This window comes from Pinus tabuliformis, chromosome X, assembly GCF_031772625.1.
Source record: "Pinus tabuliformis cultivar Carrire ecotype Pingquan chromosome X, CPIR1, whole genome shotgun sequence".
NCBI lineage: Eukaryota > Viridiplantae > Streptophyta > Pinopsida > Pinales > Pinaceae > Pinus > Pinus tabuliformis.
The window spans coordinates 1,159,429,056-1,159,447,961 of NC_142308.1; the positions used below are offsets into that span (position 1 = coordinate 1,159,429,056).

Here is an 18,906-nt window from a genome sequence, read left to right on the forward strand (position 1 = left end):
GTCTCCAACCCACAAAAGTGGATCAATTATATGTAATGCATGTGTGTGTGGTCAATAACTTAATACATTGTTCTAATAACTCCACAAACTTAAGTATTTTATTCTGTCACATAAATTGACCGTAGTGTGATATAAGTAAACCAAGAGTAGACATGAAACCCTTAGGCAACAAACATTCCCTGGATCCTTAGTTATGTGCTTAAATAATAAATTGAAAATGCAAGGGGAAAAGAGGACTTCATGACTTAACCATCACAACTTATGTGATCAAGTGTGACTAGGAGTGTATATATTCATATGTTTTCTAAAGAGGGAGTGAACACATGAGTTACTATTCCTTGGGCCTTATTTTTGTTTCTTTTGTTTTTTCTTATATATAAGACTTATGGAATAAGGTTTCCGTGCATTTGGAACAACTCATAGATATAACATTTACATGAATTTTCACTACAACCTTAGACTTTAGACATATATAAATCATTATAGTGTATCTTTAATGATTTTGGCTTTCACCTTTTGATTTTCTTTCATCACAAATGAAAAAAGGAGAAGTATTTTTCCACAAATCTATGAATTCTTAATCATAAAGGCTTCATGTGATGAAAATAAATTAATGATGTTATTCCCTATGAAAATGATGGGTATTATTGAGAAAAGCTTATGCTTGTGGATGGCTCCTCCCCAGTTGAGAGGGAGTGAGGCTGGACACCATATTATACATGTGACATGTACTATGGCCAGAACTATCAATCAAAAGCCTAATAAGGACACTAGTAGGGAGAATAGTGGATTGGATAAACATTTGGGACCAATATTCTTTCAGAATTTGTACTTTGACTAGGACTAACCACCATAAGTCAAGATCATTAATCCAAGATAATAGTATTCATGAGTATCAACATTTCCTGGTGTCAAATATTATGATAGTGGATTAGGAAATGATCATGTCAGGGCATACTTGGTGAACATCGTGGTGGGGTACGTTCCAAGAGAGGCAGTGGTTTCCAAAGTTATGCCTCCCAACATTATGCTCTAATCTAATGGAGAGATAGAACTCGTTAGTAAATTCCTTGCCATTTTGAAAATGTTGGCCATGATGATGTAAATCATCGTTGATGCTTATCAATCCAGATCCCTTCTGATATGAATATTTGAACTTGAAAATACTTTTTGTCTCATTATGAGTACCTCCCTAGTTTAGAGGGAGTCTCATCAATTTCATTATCATCATCATGACCACCATCATTGTCATCATTTCATTATCGTCATAAACACCATTTGTTTCATCATCATCATCATGATTATGGAAATTGTCATCAATTGTTCATAATTATAGGTGTCGTAAGAAAGATGATCAACCCAAAAAATGTTACGAGTGCTCGAAAAAAATTGTTAGGACACATGATATATGCAAGAGAAATAAAAACTTTATTTTTGAGAGATGATCGATTATCATCATCATCACTACCATTATCATCGTCATTGTAATTTTCATCATCTCCATCATCATAATTAATGTAATTTCTATCATAATTGTTGTGATCTTTGCCCTGGACATCATAATCATGATTCATGCCATTATTGTTGTTGATGATGACCAAGATGAAAATAATGACAATGATGATTACTTGGAAGATGACGCCAAAGAAAATTATTATGATTATGGCCCTGACAACATTTAAAAAATGGGAATACTGGCCAAGGTCATTAACATCGTCGTCATCATTGTCATTATCATCATTTTCATTGTAACTCCCATCGTCTTTATCATCATTGTCATTATCATAATAATCACAACTCATGTCATCGTCATCATCTTCATTATCATCACCATCATAATTATTGACATTGTCATTAGTTGTTCATAGTTATCAATGTCATAAGAAAAATCATCAATGAAAAAAATATGATGAGTGTTGGAAAAGGGATGCAAAAGTGAACAAAAAAAATGGGGGCAACAATAGATGTAAAATTGGATGAAGAGTGGACAAAACATAAGTAGATGAAAAACGAGATAGAAAAATTGACACAAAAATGGATGAAAAAGTGGATGCAATAGTTGATGCAAACATGGATGAAAAAGTGGAAGAAAACAATAGTGTAATAGTAGGCATAAAAATTAGCATGAATTGTGGTGAAACAAATCCGGATACAACAACGAACACAAAAAAGGAAACAAACTTAGATGCAAAAAGGTGGCAAAATTGGATGCAAAAAGGGATGTAAACATGGACCAAACATGGGTGCAATAGTTCACACAAAATTATATGCAAAATTGGACACATCAGAAGTGGATATAAAAGTACATGAAAAATCGGATGCAAAAAACATAAACAATATTTGATGAAAACTTGGACATAAAAGAGGATGCAAATTTGGATGCAAAAGTGGAATAAAATGTGGTTTGCAAAGATAGGGACAAGATATGGCACAAATTGTGTCACAACAAAAGTGGATGAGAAAGTGGATGATAACAGACACAAAAAAGATGCAAACTTAGATGCAAGGCAAGATGCAATAAGGGATGTAAAAGTGGATGCAAACATGGGTGCAATAGGAGAAAGAAAATTGGATGAAAAATATGGATGCAATGGAAGTAGATGCAAAAGAAGATACAAAATGAGACGCAAAACCCAACACAAAATTGGATGCAAAAATAAATGCGATATTTGATACAAAAGAGGATGCGAAGATGGATTCAAAATTGGAAGGAAACATGGGTACAATAGTAAGTACAAAACATGACACAAATTGTGTCACAACAAAAGCAGATGTAATTATATATGCAAAAAATAAGCAAATGAATATTCAAAATAAGATGCAAAAAGAGATGGAAAAGTGGACGTAAACATGGGTGCAACAATGGATGAAAAATAGGATGCAAAAGTAGATGAAATACGAGACACAAAACTTGATGCGAATCTTGACGCAAAAGTGGATACAAAAACGGATGCAAAATAGATGTAAAAGTAGAGGGAAACCTAGATGTATATGAGGATGCAAATTTAGAAGCAAAAATGGGTGCAAAGGGAGGTGCCAAACTAGGTGAAAGTTATGGCACAAGAAAATATGATGCAATAGTGGACACAATAACAGATTGAAAAGAGGATGTAAATATGGATGCAAAACAAGATGAAAAAGTCGATGCAACAAAATTAGATGCAAAACTAGACACAAATGTGGATGCAAAACTTGGCACAAAGGGGATGCAAAAAATGATGCAAAAATGGATGAAAAAAATGATTTAAAAAATGATGCAAAAGAAGATGCAAGAGATGATGCAAAAGTTTATGCAAGTGTAGGCGCAAAAAGTTGATGCAATAGAGGATGAAAAAGTGGGTCAAACAAAATTAGGTGCCAAACATGATGCAAAATATGATACAAAGGATGGCACAAAACATGGCATAAAACCTCGTGTAAAATATGGTGTAAAACCTATTACAATACCTAGTGCTAAACTTGGTGTAAGATTTGATGCAAAACTCAGTGCAAATTTTGCACTGTATTTGTTAAATGGACATAAATAGCACCAAAAATGGGCTCTAGGGACAAAAAAGGAAGTAAAAAGGGATGTTGATCATAATGTTTTGTTGTAGTGCATCAAGACTATAGTTCAATCTAAAATATCACTAATTCTAATTATGTACTGAGGTTATCCACTAGCCCATGTCCAACTCTAGATTCCCCCCTCTAACAACATGTTATTCCTTCACAGACTTTCATTTCTCCTTCTTTTTAATTCCAAACTGAACCCCTTTCTTTCCACTGAGATCTCTTTTTATCTCCATGAGAGAAAGGTGTAACTGTCTTTAACGGTTCCTAACTGCATGGAGGTTACAATTCATTTCTGTTCTCCCTTATTGAATTCATAGATTTCATAATTACAAAAAACAATATTATTTACTATTTAAATATTCATCTAAGATATCATTGGTCTTTCTTGAGTTCTATTTACTAGAATCTTAAACAAGATAAAGTAATTTCTGGTTGTTATCCAGGACGTGTTACAAATAGTCTTAAAAACATATTTTGAAATTATAAACATTAGAACGTGTTAAAAATGTCAACAATATAAAACATTTAAGAGGAAAAAGTGGTGATTATATTGATGATTGGTCATTATATTACGTTTTAAAAACATATTTTGAAATTATAAGGATTATAACATATGTTAAACATATCAATATTCGAAAACATTTAAGAGGAAAAAGTGTTCATGTATATTGATGGATGGTCATTATAATATGTTTTAAAAAACGAGTTGCTTTTAGTGCGACTTTTTGGAATCTTTTTCACTGGGTTTTTTTGGTCTAGTTTCTCTAAAATCCGGGAGTAATTTATTTAAATCTCAAGTTTGATGGGTAACCCATGTATAATCGAAGTTCCCTAGAGGTTTTTGAGGGTGATGAATCCATATATGTAGTCAAAAAAGTAGTTTAAATAACACAAATCAAGATTTCACCTCATGTCTAGGTATCCTCTGTCACAAAAGATTAAGATATTATACATTCTATGGGGTTTGCATGATTTGGACTGAAAACTACAATACAATGGAATTTTGATATTGGAGTTCTTATGTAGATTATCGCTCTATTCTATGTTTTAGTGACGTTCTTTTATTTATTGGAAATTTTGCCTTAATTGGAGGTTTCTTCAGTCAAAGTTGATCTCTTCATCTCATTGTGCTATTACGCTTTTTAATTGTTTTATTTATTAGATATATTATATTTAAATTTTAATTAAACTTTGTTACTTATATATATATATATATATATATATATATATATATAGATATATATATATATATATATATATATATATATCATTTTAATTGGAATTTTACGTAAAACGATAGAGGGTTGAAAGTGTGGGTTTTACTCGAATAATTCATTTCAGCAAATTAAAAATGATGTTTATTTTTTCTATTAAATATAAATCAAGCAATGTTATTATAATATTAAAAATATATATATATATATATATAATATATTAAAAATTTATAAAATTTATATATAATGTAAAAGTAAAGTTAAAAAGTTAATATAGATATCTGAAATTTAGAATAAGTAATATAGACAATGTTTTGATTTATTTTGAAAATCTGGTGATAAAGATTTTGACAAGATTTTAATATTTTATTGTTTAAAATGTGTTTTTGGATGCATAAATTGTTTCATCGCCTTGAATATCCTCTAGGATAGCTGAATTATGTAAGTTACATAGTTAAAAATTAGGATTCCAAGAAATCCCTAACAAATTTCTAGCAAAAACTATTCATAATTATACCAAAAAAAAGTTGAAAATAAATAATAGTTAAACTATATTTTCACTCCCCGTATTGGGTGAGTAGCGGCATGTCACCTAGGTATGATGGCATGGATTTCAACACATCGTTTGTGAAATTGTTCCCTTACACCTTCTAATCATGCCTTGAAATAATGAAAAGTTGTGCACATTCATTTCTAAAGATAGATGATTCCAGGTTCAATTGAGGGTGGCATCAAAGTTTCAATTACTACGTGGACTTTACTGCATGGATATCACCACATTTCTCCAAATTCCATCATCAACTTTGATGGCCTTTTTCTCCTTTAGTACAACACTTTGCGTGCTCCACTCATAGTTATGTTATGGGTCTAAATGGTACAACTTTACGTCCTGACCACTAATGTTTATGGTCATGATTCTCTATCCTGGAGGTTGTTCTCTCATAGTAGGTTTGTATTTTGGGAAAAATTGTCTCCTACATTCTTATTTTTTATTATCAAATATTTGCCTCCAAGTAGTTACATTCCCTTTGTTTCATCCCCTTGCTTCTGACTTCCAATAATTACTCATCCTACACTTTGGTTTCCTCCTTAGATTTTACATCAGTCATGTATGTCCATGACTAGGTTTTTTTCCATTATGGTGTGTGAGGTAGATGTTAACAAGGAGGATCGAGAGCTCTTTTACATAATTCTACCTTCAATTCGATTTATAAAGGAGAAATACCTACACTAGTCCTAACACAAATTAACAATGTCAAAGCTAATCTTGAGGGGTCGTTTTAATTTCTTTCATACTCTGACCTGATGGAATCTATGGTGCTTGTGTGTCAAGTGTTGGAAACACCCCAGGAAATAAGAATCAATATATTTATACAACTAACTTATATTTTCATATGATATCTTTGTTGGATAGGTTCATCCTAAACATGAACACCATGAAGGAGGAGATTCTATTTGTCTTAGATGACATTTTTTATCAGCTTAAGGAGATGAACACATGATTGATGCATATTGAAGTGATTATTGATTTTGGACCCACTTCTCATTCCCCTAGTTCTGCTACTATTAGTTTAAGTAAGGTAGATGGCTCTCATTCTACTTAACTTATATGCCATTTTGTATTCAAGTTTTTTTATTGTTTAGGCATCAATTTACTCAAGCTACCAGGTTCACAAGTTTTAGGATATGTAGGAAGCCATTATCTCTAGGTATTTTTCAATTTACCATTACAGGAAATTCCAACCTAAAAGTGCCCAGGAAATTTTCAAGTAATTTCAACGTCATAATATGTAAACCAATCAAAACCATTTAAATTTAAAAAGAGATACATGTAAATATTTTTGAGGGAATATAAAAAAACTAATTTCTTTAATTGTATTTTTGGCTTATGCCTTTATAAGTTTACTCAAATTACAAGTGTATATACTTGTTGGATGTGGAATTAAATTCCTCATCCAGTGATCACCCATTGTGCATACTTTGGAGAAGACCCAGATTAACAAAAAATGAAGATACATTAAAAAAGTGTGTTGAAATTTTTTTTTTATGTATCTTGATTTTTTTATCCATGTGGGTATGATTAGAAGTACGCATAATAGGAACTCATTAGATTTGGAATTTAATTTTGCATCTAGCAAGTTCCAATAGTTGAAATTTGAGTTAACTTATAAGGCGATAAGCAAAAACTACAACAATAAAAAAGTAGTTTTCTTCTTTTCCCTCCAAAATTCATAACTCGTATGTTGTTATTCTAACTATTATTTAATTATTTTTCCTTGAGAGGCCATTTTTAGGCTGAAATTTTCGCTAATGTAGATTCATGCTTTAATATATTTTAATATCAATTTGTTGGAAATTTAATTACTCTATTAGATAGTTTTACTATTGTACCATTAATTTGATTTCCCATATGATAAGGGACTAATAAAAAATTACATTAACCTTATATAACCATTTTTTTAAGATAATTAATTTAAAAAATAAATAGCCATGTTATTTTATTTTTTTTACCGAGAGGAATCTAGTAGCCCACATGATACGATATGTGCTCCTCCCCATAACCCGGCTCACGACAGGGGGATTTGAACCTAGGTCTTTCAAGTTTCAATGAGTTCACATTTCTTAGATTAAGCAATCGAGCTACCCCCAAGAAAAAATATAAATAGCTATGTTGATAAGATAAAATGTTTGAATTTACATACTGAATTTTCTTTAAAAGAACGTTAAGGTTTAGTTTTTCATATATTTCTTTTCTGAGATGAATTTCAAATAATTATGAAATTTTTAAATATTGATGATTAATATGGTAAAACTTGAGGTGGCAATGGAGTTGGGAGATAGAGTTCCTTAAGAGCTTAAATTTATAAGGAGCACATGTATCCATTGTTTGAGGGGAAATGAGGAAGCAATGGTAGTCGTAAGTTCTTGCATCCTTGAATGGAAAACTATATAGGCATGTCATTCTAAGTTGTAGGAGGTCTGTGGCATTGGTTAATAGATTCTCATATCAGGGGATGCAAAGCCCACTAAGAACATGTCAAGGCTGAAAGTATTGTCTATAATTCTCAACTCCAAGAATGATGTGTCATGAAGGAAGGATGCAACCTTCAATTGGAGAATCATAAACTACATCATGCACAAAATTCCTTTAACTAGCATGTCTACCCTTGCGTTTTATATAAATAACATACGCGTTGATGCTGAAATTGGCTTCATGTTCATTTGTTTTTTTACATCAAGGATGTGGAGGGGCCTCTAGGAATCAACCTACATGACATAGATATAAAAGAAGAATGCCCATGTTCACACCAATCTAGGTGAGAGAAAACAAAGGAATAGTGGGAATAAGAGGACTTTTAGATCATCATCAATAATCTAAATGTGAATTCTTTACTTCTTTGGTTCACACATTCAGACCTAATGATAAAGTTGAAGCAACATATAGAAAATTAGTTCGACATTATTGTAAATACAAATTGCCTTCTTTTTGAACGAAATATGATTCAATATTTTTTTCAGATGAAATATTACAACATTTCAAGAAACTTCACAATAATATTGAACGAAAGGATTCGTAGAGGTGCATTGGGATCAAGGAATCCTAGAGGACCAATCTCCTATAAGGTTTTGGCATAGGAGAAAGGCTCAAATCCATTGGATATGCCTCAATATAACCTAAGGCCTTACATTGTTGAAAAAATAAAACAAGTTCCTACCATTGAGGTCAACTTATAAAAGGTAAACTACCTTTTCTCTGTTGGATGTGATTTGTAGATTTAATAGCTTTTTGCCTCGATATGATGATTTTCACTAGTGGGTCTTCTCAACTTGGACTCCCAATTGTGATATTTACCTATTCTCCATGGGTTTATGTAATTCCCAACTCGATACTTTGGATGATCTAAAAAGTGTATTAAAAGATGGGCCCTGGTTTAAAGGAAGAGTTTGGTTCTTCACTGCCCTTTGGTTCTGAATATTTGGTGCCACTAAAATAGTGGTCACAATAATTCTAGTTTGGGTGAGACTACCAAATATCGCTCTTCCATTTTGGTACCACAAGATTGTAAAGGAAATTGGAAACACCTTCAGATCATTCACAAAAATCGATCTTGAAAGAATAGAAAAATGTTTATTTATCTATGCTATAATCTATGTAGAAATAGACCTTAGTAAAGGTTTGCCTTATTAAATTCAGTTGAAATAATAAAAAAAGCTTCATTGGAACCAATATTTGGAATTTGGAAATATGAAATGTAGATGTTGAATATATTACCAAACAAGACATTGGCGGAACACATGCTTGCAGGGAAAAAATATCTAAAAAGGAAAAAGGGGTAGACTCACAAGACAAAGGGATGGAATCCTTCTAATCCCTAACTCACACGAGAATAAAAGGAAGAATAAACCATATAGAACCCCGAAAACAAAGTAGAAAGGGAAAATATCATCCAGAATGACAACGCAACCCACATGCGTAATGACACTAAATCATAACAGTTCCACACACTAGAACAACAAAAAAAGGAGACACACAAAGAAACTAGGATAGTGAGAATAAAGAGAGTTCATGTTTTTGAAATTTCCTGTTTAGATGAAGAGCACCTACCAATGACAACATGTAAGAGATTGATAATGGTTCTAGTAGATCCCAAACCAAGGGGATGGAAGAAGATATAAAAAAAAAATGGAAAGAAAGAAAAGTTGAGTGATTATTATCATACTTATCTTCTTAAGTTCTTATATATATAGATATATATATATATATTCATTAGCCGAGAGACTACCATTATTGAATGTGTTTGGTATCTATAAAATGTGAGTTTTTTCCTTCTCTAAAGTTGAATAAAATTACAAGATCTTTCCCTTTGAGAAATTATGGGGAAATTCAAATATAAGTAATATATATATATATATATATATATATATATATATATATATATATATATATATATATATATATATATATATATATATATATATATTATTGACCCAAGAGGCTCACTCTATAGCACAATATGAACATGATGTGTAATTTCCTCTACGCTAAACATGGAGTTGACACATGTCCATTTTAAAATAAAAATTAAATAGTCTTTAAATTAAAAAATAGTGTCATCTATAATCAATATAGAATACACATATATATATTTAGTTAGTTTTGCTTAAAAGTATTGTAAATGTAGTGTCACTCTAACTATGCTTGCTTTATTAGTTGTTGATACTACAACACAATACAAAGGACATATGGAAAAAATATTTCACTCTCACCCTTAGCTATAAATAAAATATTTCCATGCCCATATGAAATAAGACCAATTTAGATCCATCTTAGCCATGGATCTTGCAATAACCTAAAGAGAGATGTGCAAGCACTTTTTTATAGTGCAAAACTTTAAAAAATTACACCTTCAAACATTGCATCCCTCTTAGAACTTAATGATTAAGATAAACATTAACATAATATATACTATAATACATAAACATTACTTTGTATAATATATAAAAATTTTATTATTAGTATTATAACCTAAAGAGAGATGTGCAAGCACTTTTTTATAGTGCAAAACTTTAAAAAATTACACCTTCAAACATTGCATCCCTCTTAGAACTTAATGGTTAAGATAAACATTAACATAATATATACTATAATATATAAACATTACTTTATATAATATATAAACATTTTATTATTAGTATTATAAACCATATATAATATCTAAATTATTGACATCGAAATAATTAGTTAACATGAACATTAAGATATTGTATTTATGGATTACATTGTTCACATTAAAGTTTTATTTTCTATTGATACAATTTTAAATACATTTCAATATTACTTAATTCTATATATTGAAATATTTTGTTTATAATGCACATTGAATTTTTTAATTATTCTTGATATGTTTTTAAATTTCACATATTAATTTTATATTAACAATTGAATAAATTAGACAACTCCCTCTTATTAGTATTATAAGGAAGGAATTGATTCAGTTTCTCTTTTCACATTGGAATATTTAATTGTGGTTTATATATATTCATATATGTTTATATTTTTCTAAAGTTGACAGTAAAATAAGTTAGTTAATATGTATACTGAAATGATTTATTTACATATCCAATAGGAATATGAAAATATAAATAATTCCAATTTTATTTCTATTTTGTTTTAATTACTATAAAATCATTTTAAAAGTTGTATAAAATTATTGAGCCAAGAGGTTCATTCTATAGTCCAGTGTGAGTACCATGTAATTCCACCCATCCTCAATGAGGAGTTCACAATGGACATGTATCCCTTATAAAAAAAAATAAAAATAAAAATAAAAAATAATTTGAACTATAATCAAAATAAAATATACATATACATATTTCGTTAGTTTTACATAAAAGTATTGTAAAACTTAGTGGGCTCTCACTCTGCTTGCTTTATTGGTCATTGATGTTACAACACAATACAAAGTAGATATGGTAAAAATAGGGCAATCTCTTATTCCATTCATGCTCCAAGTTGGGTTGACACATGTCCCTTTGAAAATAAAAATAAAATATTTTTAAAATTAAAAAGTAATACTAACTATATTGAAAATAAATTATAAATATTTATATTTGGTTAGTAACTATGATTACTTTATTTCTTGATATTATAACCCAATACAAAGGAGGTGTAGTATAAATATCTCACATATAAATAAAATATTTCGATGTCCATATAAAATAAGATAATTTTATATCTGCTTTTTAAATTATTCTAAAGTAATTAAAACAAAAGACAAAAAAAAATGATATTATTTATATTTCATATATCATTTGGATACATAAATATATCATTTTAATATCCATACTTACCAATATATTTTAATATCAACTTTATATATGTGTGTGTGTGTGAGAGAGAGAGAGAGAGAGAGAGAAAGGGTAGTAAAATATTTCAATGTCGAGAGAAGAAATAATTGAAACTAAAAACATTCAATTCCTTCCTTATAACAATGATAAGAGAGAGACCCGGATGCGGGTGCTCCCTCCAGGTAACTATGGCAAACCTCACTGATCTGATAGCTGGCTTCTTTGCTGGTATAAGGGCGTACCGCATGGTACAGGAGGTAGTTGAAATTTATAGGTTCAAAGTGATTGCAATAACTGTGGAGATGTCTCGAAACTGGCTTGATTTCACCTCGCACATGGCAAACATGAAGGCGCATGGGTTTTGGGTACTGATACCGGCTCATGGCATTAATGTTACATTGCTCTTTAATACCAAGCCGCTCCTGTCTTGCAGCATTTCGATGTGCGCTTGGAGTGGAAGAATTCAGGAGGTATCCAGAGCTCCCTCCTCTCTGTGTCACTGTAATTCCATCTGCTTTCATAAGTTCTCGGTGCCCGCTATCAAAATGCGCAGGCGTGGCATTCCTCGAAGGGGCAGCAACTATGGTAATAGGGGAGGTCGAGCTCATCCTGTACCCCCGACTGTCAATCCCATTTCTTCAATGCCGCCTTCTCCTCCATCGTTGGAACCTGTGGGAGCTCGTCTGAACAACTCGTTTCAGACTTCCAACTTTTCTTTCCAAAGTGAGGTCAATAGGCCTATTATTACTATCAATTTCACTGTTCCGGTGGTAGAAGAGGAAGGTAATTCCTCCAGCTCTACTCCCTCTGATAACGACCCCTCTCAAGATGACAGTATCCTGCTTGGGGATCTGTCAGGGCATGTCTATCATGTGGGCCAACAGCAAGAAGACCCTCTGGCTCCTGTTCAAACTCTGCCTCAGAATCTAGCTAAAGAAAGTGCCATGGTTCAGGAACAGAGGCCGAATTCAACTCCATCTCAGATTGATGTTCCACCTGTTGGTCCTTCTCATAGGTACTCAGGAGTCCTACACCTGGCCACTCATCCCAACGGCGAGCTAGTGATAGATGAAGACGGTTGTGTTACCTGGGTAGCATCGTCCAGACCGGAAAGGGAGGAAGCGCCAACATCCCCGAATCATGACGGTTCAGCACAGTAATCTCTGGCCGGGTGGCTATCCTGCTCTTATGTTCTGTTTTTTTGCTCTTAAGGTCCTGGATAGTAAGTCCAAAGTTAAGTACTGGCATACCCTGTTATCTGTTTTTGTCTATATCAGAGACTTTTTGGTACTGATTGTCAATGTAGGTCCAGAACTTCATAAGTTTGCTACATCTAGTCTGCAGAACCTCAATGTAATTGTGACTGAAATGCTATATTGTAAAATCCATGAGTTTCTAGCTGAGGACTGGCTGAGGCCTCCTCCCGAAATGTAACCTCTATGTACATATTTTTACTTTCTTAATAGATTTAGCTTTTACCGAGAAAAAAAAAAAAAAAAAAAAAACAATGATAAGAGAGAGATGTGTAATTAATTAAATTCTTAATAGAAAACTAATATGTGAAATTTAGAAATTATTAAGAATAATTAAAAAATTCAATTTGTATGATAAATACAATATCTCAATATATAAAATTAACTAATATTGAAAAATATATTAATAGAAAAAAATTAATGTTGACAATATAACATAAATAAAATATCTCAATACTCATGTTAACTAAATTATTTGAATGTCAAAAATTTACATATTACATTTGATTTAAAACAATAATAAGAAATTGTTTATTAAAAGCAATTCAAAAATTAAATTCTATTTGTTGTTACATTTCGAATATCATTATTTTACATTTTGGCCCCTTTTACTAAGAGATAACTTTTAACGGAGCAAATATTTGTTTGAATCACATGTTTATGAAATTTTATTCCATGTTTAAATGGTTAAGAGCATGTGTTTCCTCCTAAAAGGTCACATGTTTAAAACCAGAGGGGGTAGAGTATCTATGCCTTCCTAGACTTTGCAGTCAAATCACTGGTGGGTCCCTTGTCCCACAAACAAAGGGGTCTCGTACATGAATATGGTGTCTGACTTGGTTGTGGCCTTAAAATTGGATATATATATATATATATATATATATATATATATATATATATATATATATATATATATATATATATATATTCTTCTTAACTATCATCTTTGGAGGTGCAATTTTTTTTAAGTTTGACACTATAAAAAGAAAGTTTGCCGCTCAATAGATTTGATCCCTAGATCATACTAGATCCATCCATGGCTAAGATAGATTTATACTAATATTTTAACAATCCCTTTCTCATTACACTAAATAAAATTGAAATTATCATGTAAAAACATAATTTCCTTTATTTTTATTTTTCTATTATGTTAAATATACCATGGTGATGTATATTGAAGAATGGTCATTGTGGTCAGTTTTAAAAACATTCTTAGTTTCATCTCTCATGAAAGATTAAGATATTATTAAGCCTGTGAAAGATTAAGATATTATTAAGTCTAGAGGCTCATTCTACAGCCAAGTATGACCTCATTGTGTAAGTATATTCATGTTGAATAGGGAGTCATGTCTCTCTTAAAATAAAATAAAAATATTCTATAAATAGAAAAGTAATGTAGACTATAATAAATAGAAAAACTGAATACCCTATGAATGTTTAGTTAGTTGTCCAAAATAATTAGAAGTAAAAAAATGTGCAAGACGTTTAAACCATATACTTTTCAAAACTATTTCAACACGGGGTTGAAATAAACTCTTTGAATATGTTTGTTAACTAATGAATTTATATTTATGTTAAGATATATTAGATAAATATTTTGTAAAAAAAAGAAATTATGGTTAAAATGTTTGAGGTGATTTTAGTATTTTAAAATTTAGTTTTTTTTAGGTATATGTTTTTTTTTTTTGTCTAAATTCAGTCAAGATTTTTTGTACTTACAAATTGAATTTATGTACTTTATATAACATTCAAAATATACTTTAAACAATAAAAAATTATATATTATATTCTACCCTCTAAAAAAAATTACATATATGAAAAAATGTAATCCCTCTCTATTCATGTTAAATTTATGCTTAAAATATTAATACTAAAGAAAAAATAAAATACACTAACATTTTTATATTGTAGCTACTATGTCGATTGAGTCTCTCTATTATATGTTTTAGTGATGTTCCTGAATTTGTTTTAATCAGATGTTTGGTCTAAGTTGATCTCTTCATTTCTTCGTGTTATTACGTTTTTTATTTTTATTATTGATTTTTTTATTCATGTTATCTACTAAGTATATTACATTTAAATTTTAATTAAAATTTAAAATTATATATTTATATATTTATTATTTTATTTCTTTTTAGAAATCAGGTTAACAGTCCCTTTACCTAAAAAGAAGAGATCTGAATGTATAGGTTTTACTGGATGATTTAGTAGAGCAAGGGAAGCAGTAATGTCATGATGTTATCGTGATCATGATTAAGGTATGGATGGTCCATGTTTTATTTTAAAATATAATGAGAATATCTAAATTATTTTATTAAATAAAAAAATAAATATTCTTATTATAATTTTTATAAAATAAAAATATAAAGCTAAAAAGTTAATATAAGTACATAGAATTTAGAACTAGCAATATGAGTAATATGAGCGTAGTATAATAATTATTATTTTGATTTTTTTAGAATTTGGCCATAGAAATTTTGGTAATATTTGTTTAAAAAAAGTTGAAAATATTGAATAGTTAAACTTTGTTTGCATTCACCATATTAGGTGAAATGCGACATGTCTTCTGGGCATGAGGGCATGGATGTCAACACACCCTTTCTATAGTGTTATCTTTACACCTTCCAAGCATGTCTTGAAATAATGAAAGCTTGTGAACATTCATGGCTAGAGATGGATGATTCTTGGTGCAGTTAGAGGTTGTATAGGATTTTAATAATTACATAGACTTTAATACATCAACATCACCACATTCTTCTACCTTCTAGCATTGTATTTGATGGCCTTTCAATCCTCTCGTACAACACTTTGCAAGCTCCACTCATACCTATGTTTATGGGTCTTAATTTTGCAACTTTATATTCCGGCCTCCAAAGTTTTGTGGTCATCATTCTCTATCATAGATTTGGCTCTCTCATAGTTTCATTATCCTTTGGGAAAGTTTCTCTTATGTCTTCTTCATTTGTCTTATCATATATTTGTGTCCATGTAGTTGTTTTCCACATAGTTGTTTCATCTCCTTGCTTCACAGTTCCAATAGATTCTCTTCCTCCTCTTGGGTTTCTTGGCTAGGTTTCACACCAATCATGATTGTCCATCAGTAGGCTCATTGTTATTGTGGCATGTGAGGTAGAGGTTTAGAAGGAGGATGGAGAGAAATACAAGAACAAATTAAAAAGGACAAAGATAATCTTCAGGGGGCATTACAATCTCTTTCAAACTCCGAGGTGATGGAATATATGTTTGCATAGGTATAAAATGTTGACCACGCCAGTGGCACTAAGGAACAATATATTTATAAATATAACTTGCATTGGTATATGAAATCTTTGTTGAGTAGGGTCATCCTAGACATGAACAATGTGAAGGAGTAGTTTCTCCTTGTCCTGGATGATGTCATCTTGTAGCATAAGGAGATGAATGTACGACTAATGGATATTGAAGTAGTTGTTGAACCTCGCCTTACTCCTCACTCCCCTGGTTCTATTTCTATTGCTCGTAGTCAAATGATGGTAGACTCTTATCATTCTACTTAATTGATATATCATTTTATAGTCAATGAATCTATGTTTGCACAGGTATAAAATGTTGACCATGTCAGTAGCGCTAAGGAACAATATATTTATACATCTAACTTGTATTGGTATATGAAATCTTTGTTGAGTAAGGTCATCCTAAACATGAACAATGTGAAGGAGTAGATTCCCCTTGTCCTGGATGATGTCATCTTGTAGCATAAGGAGATGAATGTACGACTAATGGATATTGAAGCAGTGGTTGATCCTCGCTTAACTCCTCCCTCCCCTGGTTCTACTTCTATTGCTTGTAGTCAAATTATGGTAGACTCTTATCATTCTACTTAATTGATATATCGTTTTATAGTCAATTGTTTTTATTGTTTACTCATTAATATACTTATGCTACTAAAATTAATGTCTTTTTGAAATTACTAAACTTATGGAGACTTTAATATCTATGATATTAATTTATTGAACCTTTTAATTATTCTTTGAAACGATATTTATATTATATCAATTTTCTTTCTCCTGTGATAGGTTGCTGATAAACCATTAAGCCTTATATAACCATGTATTACTTAAAAAACATAGCTAGGTTATACCTAGGATAATAAGTTCAAATTTATATAATAAATTTACTTTAATAATATTAAAATTTACTTTCTAATATATTTCTTTTATGGAATTTATCTAAAATTTAAATAATTATTGAAATTGTAAATATTAATTACTAATAAGTTAACATATATAAATAATAAATAATAAATATAAAAACAGAATAAAATTACATTTAATATTTAATATAAAAGGTTTGTTAATTTTTATTTAATTGAGTTTTAATAATCCCATTCTGATTACACTCATTAGAAAAACAAACACACTGTATGCCGTATCGTGTCAAGGTTGAGTGGTACCTTAGAAAACTCTTTTACGCATCGTTACACTGAACACTGAAAAACTTTCCATATTTCCTTTTGTCCTTTTACGATCAAAAACAAAATGTAATCTTCACATGTTACCTTGTAAGCATATTGGGATAAGGAAGAAAATCCAAACATCATGATAGAGAGAACAGGGAAGCAGATCAGGTATTTTCCCCTTAGCCTGTGGGGTGCATTCTCTGGGAAAGACAATCCAAACGTAGAGCGATAGAGGAGGAACGGTCATGGAGGGTTCCGGGCACTGTGAACAAAACAATCCATATAGAAAAAAGAGCGGATCAGGTATTTTCCTCGTAACCTGTTAAGCTGGATTCTATAAATTTTAGTGTAAAAAAATTGACAACGTAGAGCCAAGGGTACCTGATTTTGTTTAACCCAACAAAGTCGATTTTCCATTTTTAGGAGACATCCATAAAATTGGAACGATGCATAGAAGATTAACATGGACCCGCGCAAAGATGGCATACACAAATCAAAAAATGGTCCAAATTTAAAATAAATAAAAAAGCCGATTTTCGAGGAAACTAAATGCTTTGCTTTTGTACTATACATGTGGTGGCCAAAGCATGCAAAACCTTAGAATTCCGAACTCCTGACAGCTATGAAGAGACTTATTAAAACAGGAGCTCGTAGTTTATGGAAAAAAACATTGGCCGTTTGTTGTATAAAAAACGAAGCAGTCGGAATGGTGTTAATGGTCGCATGAGGCGGAAGCTCGGGTTTCTAGGCCACACGATAAATCCAAAAGGTAAGACAATAATCTCCACCAGGCAGTGTTTGTGCAGGTCATATATATCGTTGGGAAGTAACGTTTGCATATATTAAATGCCGTTTAAAACTTTGCTCATGTAGACATAAGACAGCCTGACCGTTGATACGATTACTTTGCAAGTTTAATAGAGTATTTCGTTTGGTATGGCTGCAGAGGCATGAGACAAGAAGACCATTATTAAAGCAAGATAATTATTAAGGTTACTTGAATAGAATATCTGTTTCATTTGTCATCTCTCATTTGTCATCTCTCATCTAAGATACATGGAACAACGAGAACATTGTCAAGCTTACTTCAAATTATTAAAAACTGTCTTTTATGTTTGTCTTCTTCGAACTATTTTATTTATAGTGATGCTTGCCAACCAAGATTATTATAAATACATATGCTTTCCAACCAAGAATAAATCACGGGGATTCATTTCTTTTGATTAGAGAATTCATAACACCCATTTAATAGAGTGTTTCGTTTGGTTTGTCTCCCGAAAGGCGTGAGACAAGAAGACCATTATTAAAGCAACATCATTATTAAGACACATGCGACTACAAGATTAAAATCAAGGTTACTTCAAAAATATTAATAAACTATCTACTAGTTTTGTCTCCCTGGACCTATTTTATTTATAGAGACGCCTGTGTAAGTGTAACTGTAAGTACAGAGTCATTTTATTTATAGAGATGCCTGTGTAAGTGTAAGTACGTAGTCTTGCCAACCATATTGGTATAAACCATGGGATTCGTTTTTATTAATCAGAGAATACGGAACGCTAAATCCATTTTATTACATAAAATCCATGACGCCCAA

The 18,906-nt window shown here is 31.0% G+C and overlaps 1 non-coding gene across 1 annotated transcript; it reads left to right on the forward strand.

Moving 5' to 3' along the window:
- The first annotated feature begins 17,719 nt into the window (after positions 1-17,719).
- LOC149144014 (U6 spliceosomal RNA) lies at positions 17,720-17,824 on the forward strand. Its single transcript, XR_016265329.1, has one exon. It is a non-coding gene; the product is annotated as a U6 spliceosomal RNA (small nuclear RNA).
- The last annotated feature ends 1,082 nt before the right edge of the window (positions 17,825-18,906 follow it).